The 13,158-nt window shown below is 43.1% G+C and overlaps 1 long non-coding RNA gene across 1 annotated transcript; it reads left to right on the top strand.

Moving 5' to 3' along the window:
* Positions 1-7,903: 7,903 nt before the first annotated feature.
* On the top strand, positions 7,904-13,152 carry LOC125107446 (uncharacterized). The gene is made up of 2 exons (XR_007129559.1): positions 7,904-8,010; positions 13,073-13,152. It is a non-coding gene; the product is annotated as an uncharacterized LOC125107446 (long non-coding RNA).
* Positions 13,153-13,158: the final 6 nt, after the last annotated feature.

Raw genomic sequence — 13,158 nt, 5'->3', positions numbered from 1 at the left:
CATACACAGACACATCATCATGAAATTTCAGAAGGACTGAAATAAAACAAAGAAGGTAAAAGTGGAAATAATAAAAGACATTTTCAATATAATATAAATAATATTCAAAAAGTACTATCAATTACCAAGAAACCAATAAGAGAAGATTCAACATGCACTTTCATCAGCTACCAAACTGTTAACCATACTGGTATGGAATAAAACCATTTTCAAACAGAAAAACAGAAAATTTACCTCTTTTACATTCCTTTCTTAAGGAGGTTGCTTCAAGAAGTAATAAGCAAACATCAGATCCAACCTACGAAATGAAAGAAAAGACATTCCAAGAACTAGAAGTATAAATGTATTATTTTTAGACATGATGATGACTGTCAAGAAAAGTTAAAAGTCCTCTAGGAGAGTTACAAGTTGACTTTGTAGACAGTATCTGTGTTTACTAGGTACCTTACTTTTTACGGATTATAAAATAAATTTTGGAAATAAAAACTCTTATTACAATTTATATTTATTAATAAAAATGTGTTAACAGAAGAAAACCTCCAGATCCACAAAGTTCTGTGGAATCCATGAATCTTGTCATTCATTGACAACTCTGTGGACTTCTAGCTTGATGAATCCTAATACACTTGAACACTTTTTAGAGAATAACTTATTGGTAAAAAATTCAGGAAAACTTGTATCTTTTCAAGTAAGTGTTTTTGTTTTCTTTGGGTAAATACTAACTAGTGGAAGATATGATATTTCAATTTTCAATTTTTCTCAGGAACCTCCATACTGTTTTTCCTAGTAGCTGCCCCAGTTTGCATTACCACATGGTGCACACAACTTCTTTTCCTCCACATCCTAGCAACACTCGCTATGTCTTGTGTTTTCTATATTATCCATTCTGACAGGTGTAAGGTGACAGTTCTCCATGGTTTTTATTTGCCTTCCCTGATGGTGAGCAATGTTAAGCATCTTTTCATGTCTCTGTTGGCCATATATGTATGTTGCCTTTGGAAAAATTGTCTATTCAGCTCCTCTGTCCATTTGTAATTGGATTTTTTGAGCTGAGTTGTATCAGTTCTTTACACGTTTTGGATATTTGTTGCAGAAAAGTGAAAATCAGACCAGCAAGAGCTCAAGGGACACTTGGAGAAGTAGGAGTACTCGGATTTATTTCATGCCAGGGGACCCGGATGAGCTCATGCTTCAAACTCTGGGCCCCAGGCAAGGGGGTCACAAGGCTTTCACAGGGGACTGCAGGCAGTCAGGTACCTAGAGCTATGCTGACTGCTGGGAGGTGGGTTTAAACCAGGGGAGCAGGGGCTGCTTTGGGCTGGAACAGGAGTGCAGGGAGCCTGTGGCAGGAAGCCTGTTCACAGAAGCAGAAAGGGCTGGTGAGCTCTTGCTGCCAGTAAGACTATTGCTTATCTCTAGTTTATTGTTAGTAACTTGCCATTTTCTGGGGCCTCCTGGCCTGGGCCTGCTCTGGGTCATTTTCCTCTTCATATTAACCCCTTATCGGATAGATCATTTGCAAATCTCTTTTCCCAATGAGGAGGGTTGCCTTTTTGTTTTGTTGCTGAGCAACCCAAGTGTCCACTGCTAGATGAATGAATCAAGAAGATGGGACATATATGTACAATGTAATATTCATTAGCCATAAAACAGAAGGAGATCTTCCCATCTGCAAAAAAAAAAAAAAAAGATGGACCCAGAGGGAATAAGGCTAGGTGAAATAAGGTAGAGATAGACAAATATGATTTTATTCACATGTAGAATTTAAGAAGCAAACAAAGAAAAATAGACAAAAAAGATTCTTAAATAGAAAAGGCTGATGGTTCCCAGAGGGAAGTGAGGGGGTTGGTTGCTTAAATAGATAAAAGAGAGGAAGAGTTCACCAATCTTCATGAGCACCGAGCTAGGTACAGAATTGATGAACCATTATATTGTATCCCTGAAACTAATATAAGACTGCATATTAATTATACTTCAAAAAATTCATGAGAACACATGATTTCAGAAAAGTAGTACCTTGCCAGGAATGGGCAGCAATCCCTGTGCCGATGGATGAAAGATTACTCCAGACTTTGCTGCTGCAGAGAGGCAAGGCAAGGGGATCAAGGCCTGGAGACCCTTTGCCCTTCTTTGCTCCCGATTTAGGGGTCCTTCAGGATAATCGCAAATCCTTACCACGGTTTCTCAACAAGAGGTCTCACTGACACTAGGAAGAGCTGTTTCCGGGAAAGATACAATATGCTCATCTTCCTGTTCTACCTGTTCTGCCAAACATAGCCCAGGGCCCAAAGCCTCCATCTCTCAGAAGTCACCAGGCAGCTGTCAGAACTAACAGAGCTCTGGGGAAGGCCCCTCCCTGCGGCATTCCCACAGCAGAGTGGGGAGCAGGCCAGGGCATTCCAAAGGCATCGCCCTCCTCCCAAACCTTCCATCGCCCCCAGCGCCCTCTGTGTTAGATTTTAGCAAGCAGGGTACTCCTGCTGATTTCCAGCTCCCCATTAACCCCAACAGTACCTGGCCCTGCTCTATGGTGGATCCTTACTGTGGCACCAAGGAAGGTAAGAATTGTGTTCATAAGACTCAGACCACCACTCTCTACTTCTTTGTCAACATTCCCCCACTCTTGTTGATTTGTCTTTTTATTCGCCTTTCAGAGAGCAGGCAAAAACATCAGAAATGCCCTTTTAATGAGGCAGAGATGGTGGCTACATTCGTATTGTGATCTAAATTATGGCACAAAGTCTAAGTGCTTTGAAAGTATCTGGCTCTAACTAGTCCTATCCAAGGTCACATTCTAAGACAAAAAATGGTATTAAAGTGAACATGCATTTTAAGAAGGCACACAGTTACCTTGGGCATTTCACATCCTCTCAAATTCAAAGAAGTGCTTTCCTAGGTTAGATTATATGGACAGTATAATTTGAATTTGATCTGGGATATTTAATAGGGGGACAATCACTAAGTTTTCCTGCTACTCATAAAGGAAGTTGTGGAGAGTGTTCCATCCATGCTGGGAGTACTGGGACATAGGTAGGACCGGGGTATGCAGAAGGCATTATAAATGTCAATCTTTTTTTTTTTTTTAATATTTTATTTATTTATTTGACAGACAGAGATCACAAGTAGGCAGAGAGGCAGGCAGAGAGAGAGAGGAGGAAGCAGGCTCCCTGCTGAGGAGAGCCCGACGCGGGGCTTGATCCCAGGACCCTGGGATCATGACCTGAGCCAAGGGCAGAGGCTTTAATCCACTGAGCCACCCAGGCGCCCCTATAAATGTCAATCTTAAAAAAAAAAATCCTAGGACAAGAGGAAAGGGATCTGAACAGTAGTAGTGATTAATTTCAAGCTTGCCTGGGGCTCTAGCATTTGCCCAGGGGCCTGAAGTGGAAAATTTAAAAGATCCATGAAAGGACTAGCAACAACTGGAGTTCTCTAGAAACACTTTGAGAAAAGTAGTCCAGAGTTTGGTTTTTGGGAGGGGTGCATTGGTTTGAGTTTAAAAACGGGAATCTTGGTTAGTTGGTACAGTATTTCTATGAAAGGGAGATAAATATAAGTAAATAAAATATGAAATTACAAGCCCTTCCCAAATGTGACTATAGATTAAAGTTTCATTTTGCTTTGATTAAACAACCCCCACTGGAGATCAGCTTGCAGGGCATTAGGTGCTAAAAAGGGGCTATCTAGGGAGCTCTTTATCACTGAACCAGAAAATGAAACTAGATGGAAATGTTAAAAAAAAACAAAACAACAACAACAACAACAAAAAAAACCTGTTAGTGGGAGAAAAGCACTCAATGTCATTAAGCTTATGAAAAGAACATTCTTAACAAACATTTCCTACCCAAAAACCCCCTAATATATTTTTTAAAGATTTTATTTGAGGGACGCCTGGGTGGCTCAGTTGGTTAAGCAGCTGCCTTTGGCTCAGGTCACGATCCCAGCGTCCTGGGATTGAGTCACACATCGGGCTCCTTGCTTGGCGGGGAGCCTGCTTCTCCCTCTGCCTCTGCCTGCCATTCTGTCTGCCTGTGCTTGCTCTCTCTCTCTCTGACAAATAAATAAAATCTTAAAAAAAAAGAAAAAGATTTTATTTGACAGACAGAGATCACAGGTATACAGAGAGGCAGGCAGGGAAAGAGGAGGAAGCAGTTTCCCCACAAAGCAGAGAGCCCAATGCGGGGCTCAATTCCAGGACCCTGGGATCATGACCTGAGCCGAAAGGCAGAGGCTTTAACCCACTGAGCCACCCAGGTGCCCCCCAAAACCCCTAATATTTAAACAGAATAAGCTGCATTAGCATTTTGCAAAAGTTCCCTGTGGGATCTTCTATCTGCACGCTCCCATACACAGTGTTATATGTACCTCCGTTCTTGCCAAAGGTATTATATCACCTTCGCTGATGAAGTCTTAGACTAAGTGAGGCTCCGTGGTAGCCAACAACCAAGAAAGAATTCTCGAGATGTCTTTGGTGCAAAATTTGAACAGAGAGAAAGCAGACTTTCAATCTTATGTCAGTTTACTTTAAAATCTGTTTATGTTCATCTTAGTCTGCCCTGACCACACCTAAAATTCCGTTCCAAAATTTTTCTTCCACAAACCTTCTACAACTTTCCTTTGCATTCAGATTTTGTCCCAAGCCATCTTTCCAAACAACCATCTTATTTAGGACAAAATTACCATTTACCTTCCACAAAAATGCATTCTCATTAGTCACTTCTAATTTTGCATTCTTTAGAAACCTTAATCTCCAGTGAAGACTAAGGAATGACCAATGGTGAACGGTTACATCAGCATTCATTAGATGGCAAATTTGTGACTCCATTAACCACAAAACATGTTTACCAACAGATTTAAATATCCTTCATTTCTTTGCAATAAGAAGTCAAAAGCACCAACCTATGTCCAGTAATTAATGACTTAGCACTTTATGCTCTTTGGAAAAGACCTAGATGTCCAATGAATTTAATTCCATTTATCATCCAAGTCCAACGACTTTGAAAACTATCTGAACAACTACCCATGAAAACTTCGAGACAGACATTGAATCATCAGTTTAGTCATCTTTTTGCTAACAAATTGCAACAGAGATATTAGCTTATTTGACTTTCAGCAAACCTCAACAGAGTAAGTTTCACATTCAGTGCTGGTAACTTTAAAGACACGTCTCTTAATTAACCAACAGACTTAGTTCAAGTACTGATGGAATTCCACCTGGGCCCACCCCACTTCCAGAGTTTACCTGAGACACGGGTGGGATATCTGGAGTGGAGGTAGGAGGTCCAGGGGGTGCTCTTCTCGCTCCCTGACTGTGAAGAGAGGAGGAGCCGTGGAGGCACCAAGAAGGGTCTAGAGGTTGGTCACGCAGGTGGTATCCACACTGGTGCAGAAACAGGGGAAGGGGAGACAGAAGAGACAAAGTGCTGTCGGGAGGCAGAGGAGGGGTTCTCTGTGTCAGAGCTCATCAGCTCCAACGGAGGAGCAGACGCCATGTTTTCCTGCCAGCAGGGGGGGGAGGGGTTAGGCAGTCCAGATCAGGCCAGAGAAGAGGGAATTTCCCTGAAACAAAGGGAGTTTGGGTAGCTGCTTGGGAATAGTCCTTAATGTCTCTATCCAAAGGGAGATGAACCCCAGTTGGCTCTAGTTATAGCCGTCAACCCAGGAAGTTAGTGAAGGAGAAGCCCCCACATCTGTTAGGAGGAACAGAGAGAGAGAAAGTCAGTGTCCCCTTTGCTAAGGATGGCCTGCATACCTGCCAGCAACCTGGGTTTACCAGGAGGTGGCTCAGTTACGTAATTATCATCCAATATGTCAGGAGGGGGTGACTAGCCAGACATACTTGGGCAAACACATTCTGCAGGAGGTCCTTAGGTCAGGGTCCCAGTGTAAAGCAGTGGAGGCCCAGGTATAGCAATGAAGGTTCCCTAGGTCCGTTCGCCCTATTTCCTGCTGAGGAGATCTGACTGATAGATCCCACGGAGGCCATGCAGTGTTCCAGAAACTCAGTCCTTTCCTAAGTTTTGCAATGCAGTTTCCTTCCAGTGGGTTAAGAGGCACCCCAAGGTAGACTCCTTGGGAACGGAAGAAGCCTACTGGGGCCATGCTCCCAGAAAAGTAAAGAAGGTCTATTATCAAATCCCCCTGACTCCTGGCTGGCATCCCATGTGAGATACGTCAGATGTTCCCCTGTGTAAAAAGCGAATGGAGGCATCCCTCAAACAAGACATCGCTATTTACCACGATCCTGCCTTCCCCGTGAAGGCATTCCTACCATCAAAGGCCCTGGAGGGGTGCTGGCATCCTTCCCCTCCCCCATCGCATCCTAGACTACAGATGGGTGCCTGGTGAATGTACTGAAATGCCATGCCATGCCGCGCCACCGTCTGTCCTGAAGGTTTCATACTGCCCTGTCATTTTAACCCATGGAAAATACTAGAAAACTTTTACAAGGGAAAATTACCGAATTTTGAGGCTTTAAGTACTTCGTAGTGGACACTGACAAGAAACAGTAAAAATTGAAATCCATCATGGTCTAAGCAACATTCCCACACACAGTGGTCCTGACAGCCAACTTCCCTAAGAAATGTCCCGGTTGGATTTTAATTCAGTCGGGTACTGGTTTCAGCCAGCTCCCTGGGATGAGAGAACAGAAGCCTGGCTGAGGACAAAGCAAAAGGCTGACACCCTGCAAAGTCTCCCCACCCCCACTTCTGGGTGGGACATATGTGACATTCTTTAGCAATCTCCCAACTATCTTAATGTTAATACCCTGTTTAGAAGGGAAAAACAACCTTGACAATGGCACGGCCTCTGGTATCTGGTATCTTATAGGTCATCTTTAGCATATGAAAGTTCTATTGAAACCTCCCTTTTTCCTTACCTTCCTGAACCCCATAGTACTTAACCTGCCACCCCTCACAACTTCAGGGAAGCAGCTCTTTCTGCCCACGGGTCCTGTCCCCATGCTTAAATAAATTTTGCACCAAAGACGTCTCAATTCTTTCTTGGTTGTCGGCTCCAGACTCCACCCCACTGAACCTCACCTGTATTCTAAACCTTCATCCCCAGTGGAGGTCCTGCAACCAGAAGCGGCCAGACCAGGATGTTGAGAGGATCACGTTAGATCAATCAGCTGGAAACCACACACAGGAGTTAAGATTGACAGCGGTCCTGATGACTTAGGTGGCTGTCCCATGCCCAAGAACAGGAATAAAGGGGCGCCTGGGTGGCTCAGTCATTAAATGTCTGCCTTCGGCTCAGGTCATGATTCCAGGGTCCTGGGATTGAGCCCTGCTTCTTCCTACTCTCCCTGCTTGTGTTCCCTCTCTCCCTGTGTCTCTCTCTGCCAAAAAGAAAGGAAGGAAGGAAGAACAGATGCAACTGCTCCTCGGAACAATGTGTTACTTAAACTATAACCCGGGGAGGATTTTACTAATTACCAAGCACATTTAGATATGGCCTTAAGAAAAACACATACTGGCAACACGTCTTTGGGGAGAAGGACGACATACGACCGCGAAGCTGGGCAGCCAGGAACGCCTCGCACGCCCAGGGCGGAATGCCACCTGCTTCCGGGAAGCCCGGGACCCGGGAACGCCTGGTCAGCTCAGGGTGGAACGAAATACCGCCTGCTTCCCTTTTCCGTTATCTCTTCCCAGGAGCGCCTGTTGTTAGTTAGATGAGTCCTTTGAATGTGCTTGGTTAACTACAAACTTTATCCTCCTCCTTGTTTGTCCACAAGACCTGTGACTAATGTTTGACCTTCATCGGTTCCTCTGTTGGCTATTGTTTCTATCTAATAAAAGTGAGACTGTGGAGTAGCTCGAGGTAGTAGGCTTTTTGACTGCTGTCGTTTGCTCCCCTTTTCTTGCAGCTGATTTGTTTGTTCCTAATTCTTCTCCCATTCACCGACTGGAAGGCAAGTGGTCCCCGAATAGGGATCAGACCAGAAACAAAACAGGAGAAGAAGCCCCGACGTGAGTTTTGCACGGCCGTGTCTTTTTCCCGCTGGTGCGTTGTGGGTACTTAAGGTGTGGGTAATCAAGAGAGCACAACCGATTACTGCCCTTAACGTTTATTGAGAAGGCTCAACATTGCTCCTGGTTCCCTATATTAGAGACTTTAGATTTACAAACATAGGAAAAAGTAGGTCATGAGTTAAAACTTTTGCATACTAAAGGAAAGCCAATTCCAATTCCCTTATGGCCTACTTGGACCCTCATTCGCTCGGGTTTGGAACCTTTACAGACCCCTGATTCGGAGAGCGATAATGAATGTTCAGGAGAAACTAAAAAAGAGAAATTTGAACATGCCATCCAGGAGGAGAATGAAATTATTAAAGCCACCAGAAAGGAATATATAGAGGAGGAATCTCCCCCCTCTTCCTCCTCCAGTAACAGAACAAAAGGTGCCCATGCACTGTTGCCATCGGCTCTGCTGCTTTATAAGAAGGCACCATTTAATGAAAAACATGAAAAGTACATGCTCTCAGCCATTCAAAAAGGCCTCCTTGAAGCACAGCGAGCAGGAGACCGAGGTGCCTTACATTTTAATTCCCGGTTATTACAGAACATGTCCCTCCAGGACATGATCCTAACAACCCTAATGGTGTCTATGAGGCCAAACATGGGTCATTTCCCTTCAAATTATTGAAGGAACTAAAACAGTACAAAACTATGGAGCTAATTCTCCATTTACAATGGGAATCATTCAAGGCATCGCAGAAGGCAATCGACTTATTCCGACTGATTGGTTATTGCTAGCAAAAACAGTTCTATCTCCAAGTGAGTTCTTAAAATTTAAAACACGGCGGCAAGATCACGCAGAAACAGCTGCCCATAACAGAGCTTGTAATAGTCCTATTTCTATGGAACAGCTCATGGGTCTTGGGCCATGGGCCCGGGTGCAAGATCAGGTACTAATGAGTGATGAAGCTATTGAGTGGCTCTGGCGTTGCTCTTTGAGAGTCTGGGAGAGAACAGAATCTCAGGAAGAGAAGGGCTCTTCCTTTCAAAAAGTGGTACAAGGTCCAAAAGAACCCTATACCGATTTTATTGCAAGATTACAAGAGGTTGTCAAAAGACAGATCAATAATCTTGAGGCTGCGGATACCATTCTTTAGCTGAGAATGCTAATGCTGATTGAAAAATTGATAGCCGCCTTTAAAGGCAAGGGAACATTGACAGATTATATTAAGCTATGCCAAGGAGTAGGAACAGAGACCTATAAAGCTGATTTGTAAGCTCAAGCAATGGCTGCTCTGACCACAGGAAAATTTAAAGGACAATATTTCAACTGTGGGCAAGTAGGGCATACTAAAGCTCAATGTAGGCAAAGAGGAAAATTCCTCTGCAAAATGTAAAGAATAAAACACCTGGTCTCTGTCCCAAATGCAAAAAGGGAAATCACTGGGCAAGTCAATGTCATTCCAAATTTAGCAAGGATGGATTGCCCCTTCAGGGAAACTAATTTCGGGGCAAGCCCTCAGCCCCGAAAAACAAGAGGGCCAGTTCTCCCATAACACCCAGCTTTCGGACAAATACACTGTTTTAAATTTTTATATGCCACGCCTGGTAGTGCTGGATTAGATATCCCCATTCCCAGAGAATATCTTTTATTTTTTTTTATTTTTTTTATTTTTTTTAAAGATTTTATTTATTTATTTGACAGAGAGAAATCACAAGTAGGCAGAGAGGCAGGCAGAGAGAGAGGAGGAAGCAGGCTCCCTGCTGAGCAGAAAGCCCGATGTGGGGCTCGAACCCAGGACCTGGGATCATGACCTGAGCCGAAGGCAGCGGCTTAACCCACTGAGCCACCCAGGCGCCCCTCCCAGAGAATATCTTTTAATGCCTACCAAGCTTTCCATTAAAATTCCAACTAATATTTATGGCCCTCTCCCAAAGGGGACCACTGGGTTACTTTTGGGGAGATCTAGCCTTACTTCAAAGGGAGTACTAGTTCATACTGGCATTGTTGATTCAGATTATACTGGTGAAATTTCAGTGATGTTAACTACTGTGGCTCCATACCGTTTTCAAAAAGGAGACTGCATTGCTCCGTTGTTACTTTTACCCTATCTCTAGGGTCAATCTAAAAACAAACACCAATGGGTTTGGGAGTACTGGAAAAGCTGGAGCATATTTAACTTGAGAAAATTTATCAAGATAGATCAGTTTGTCATCTTAAAATACAAGGAAAGAATTTTCAGGTCTAACTGGTAACTGGAGCTGATGTCTCTATCATAAGCTTATTACATTGGCCTAAGAAATGGCCTTGTAATTCCTCTTCAGTTACTATTACAGGCTTAGGACAGGCTGGCAATCTACATCAAAGCTCCAATATTTTTCTCTGTGAAGGCCCCAAGGGTCAAAGGGTTATCTATAACCATATATTGTAGACTTACCCATTAACCTTTGGGGGCAAGATTTACTAAGTCAATGGGAAGCCTCTCTGGTTATACCTTCTCCTAAGGAGGATTCCCAGATTTTTCACAGAGGGCCACTGCTCCTCAACCCATTAAGTTAAATTGGAAGAATGACAAACCCATTTGGGTGGAGCAGTGGCCCTTAACACAAGAGAAATTACTTATTTTGCAAGCCTTAGCGGAGGAACAGATAGAAAAAGGACACATTGAAGAATCTCATAGTCCTTGGAATTCGCCAGTTTTTGTTAAGAAAAAATCAGGAAAATGGAGACTTTTAACAGACCTACGTGCGGCTAATTCTGCTATTTCAACCCATAGAGTGTCTCCAACCTGGACTGCCTTCGCCTAATCTAGTCCCATGAGAATGGCCAATAATTATCCTACATTTACAGGATTGCCTTTATACTATACCACTTGCTAGGGGCACCTGGGTGGCTCAGTGGGTTAAAGCCTCTGCCTTCGGCTCAGGTCATGATCTCCGGGTCCTGGGATCGAGCCCCACATCGGGCTTTCTCTGCTCAGCAGGGAACTTACATCCCCCTTCCTCTCTCTCTGCCTGCCTCTCTGCCTACTTGGAATCTCTGTCAAATAAATAAATAAAATCTTTAAAAAAAAAAAAGTAAACTATACCACTTGCTAAGGAAGACTGTCCTTGTTTTGCTTTTCACCACTGTAGCCGTAAGTCTCCTAGATGTTATGCACAAATAACTTTACTTAACTGGGCTTATATACCCAATCTTTCCCTGCTCCATCCAGTAGAGTGGGGAGAAGATACAGTACCCCAATTTATTTAAATGCTTCGAAATGGGTACCTGGAATCTTAGATCTAGATTGCTGCTATTGCCCTTAGAGGAGGGCACAAATACTAATCTTACGTTTGGATGTCAAAATAGACCAATATGTATCGGCAATCATTCCAGTTGCCTTATCCCTGATGATCAGAGATGGTTGTTGGACCTTCCTACTAAAAATTATCTGACTAAAGTTAAGTTACATTTACTCTCCGCTAAAGGATTCCAAGCCGATGAATATTGGGGTCCTAGCTATAACCCAGCAGCACCCCCTATTCCCAAATGCAAACTAACACAAATGTGATCTGATGAGGGAATTTACCCTTGATGGAAGGATTGTCGAGCTTCTCACCCCAGTATTATTGTTAAAGATTCCTATGGAATTGCATGGGACTGGTCCCCTAAGGGGATGGCAGTCACCAATTGCACTGGGGGAACCCTGCTCCTCTCATCAAAATTTAAAATGGCAAGTTTTTGATGATCCCATTTTACCACAAACCTTAACCTCAGGAGATACACCTCTGGTCTGGCTTGGGCAAAGACTTTCTATGCCCTCTCCTTTTGTTAATTACCATAAAAGACAAGGAAGGTCACCACTGCTTTAAATTGCATAAGAGTTTGGAACAGCTCTTAACATTGATCAGTCTAATAACTATGCATTTTCTTTTTTTCCTTATGGATGAAGAATAGGTAAAATCTTGTGTTAGAGATCCCTATGTTTTTGTTACTGGAAAAATGACTTTTGATCATAGCAATAGAGAAATAGATGGTCTCAGCTGTAAAATGTTCACCTGTGTAGATAAGAATGTTTTTTTTTTTTAAGATTTTATTTATTTATTTGACACAGAGAGAGAGATCACAAGTAGGCAGAGCAGCAGGCAGAGAGAGAGAGGGGGAAGCAGGCTCCCTGCTGAGCAGAGAGTACAACGCGGGGCTCGATCCCGGAACCCTGAGATCATGACCTGAGCCGAAGGCAGAGGCTTAACCCACTGAGCCACCCAGGTGCCCCGATAAGAATGTTTTTATACAGACAATTCTATCCTTCTCCTAGCTAGAAGAATAGGCATTTGGTTACAGGTGAAACACCACCGTGTTTGGGAAAGCTCTCCAGATGCACATACACTTTTAACAGTATTGAAGGACTGGGTCCATAGAACAAAAAGATTTCTTGGGTTGCTTATAACAGCTATTTTAGGAATTAATAGCCATTACTGCTACAGCTACCACTGCAGGAATAGCCTTGCATCAAACCGTACAAACCACACAATTTGTACAGAAGTGGCACGAGAATGCTAGCAAAGCCTGGAATCAACAAATGATCATGGATCAAAAATGAGATGAACAGGGGCGCATGGGTGGCTCAGTGGGTTAAGCGGCTGCCTTCGGCTCAGGTCATGATCCCAGGATTTCTCCCTCTGTCTCTGCCTGCCACTCTGTCTGCCTGTGCTCACTCTCTCTGACAAATAAAATCTTAAAAAAAAAAAAATGAACGAATCTGATTTAGAAACAACCATGATAGATATGGGAGATGATCTTCAGCATATAAAGCTTAGACTTCATATTTTATGTGACTGGAATGTTTGTTACTCCCCATGCCTATAATGAATCAGAAATATCTTTGAGCAAAATTCACTGGCATATTAACTAACTGTTATGGTGATAATCTAACTTTATTAAACAACTTCAAGATATTATTCTAAGTATTACTCACTCATCATTACAATCAGTTCCAGGAGTGAGTTTTACTCAGTTAATGATATTCTGTCTGCTTTAAACCCTTCTACTTGGATCAAACAAACTGGTCTCGGTGTTCTAGGTGGAATGATTATTCTTACTGCTATAATCTTTTTATACTTAGTCCTCAGAAGCATGCGAAAATCCCTCCAACGACTGAAGAATCAAGAAGCTGCAAAATCAACTTTTCTACTTCTTCACAAAAAGGGG

The sequence above is a fragment of the Lutra lutra genome, chromosome 8 (assembly GCF_902655055.1).
Source record: "Lutra lutra chromosome 8, mLutLut1.2, whole genome shotgun sequence".
NCBI lineage: Eukaryota > Metazoa > Chordata > Mammalia > Carnivora > Mustelidae > Lutra > Lutra lutra.
The sequence above is the reverse complement of the archived record's forward strand: the minus strand, read 5'-3'. Positions and strand labels throughout refer to the sequence as shown.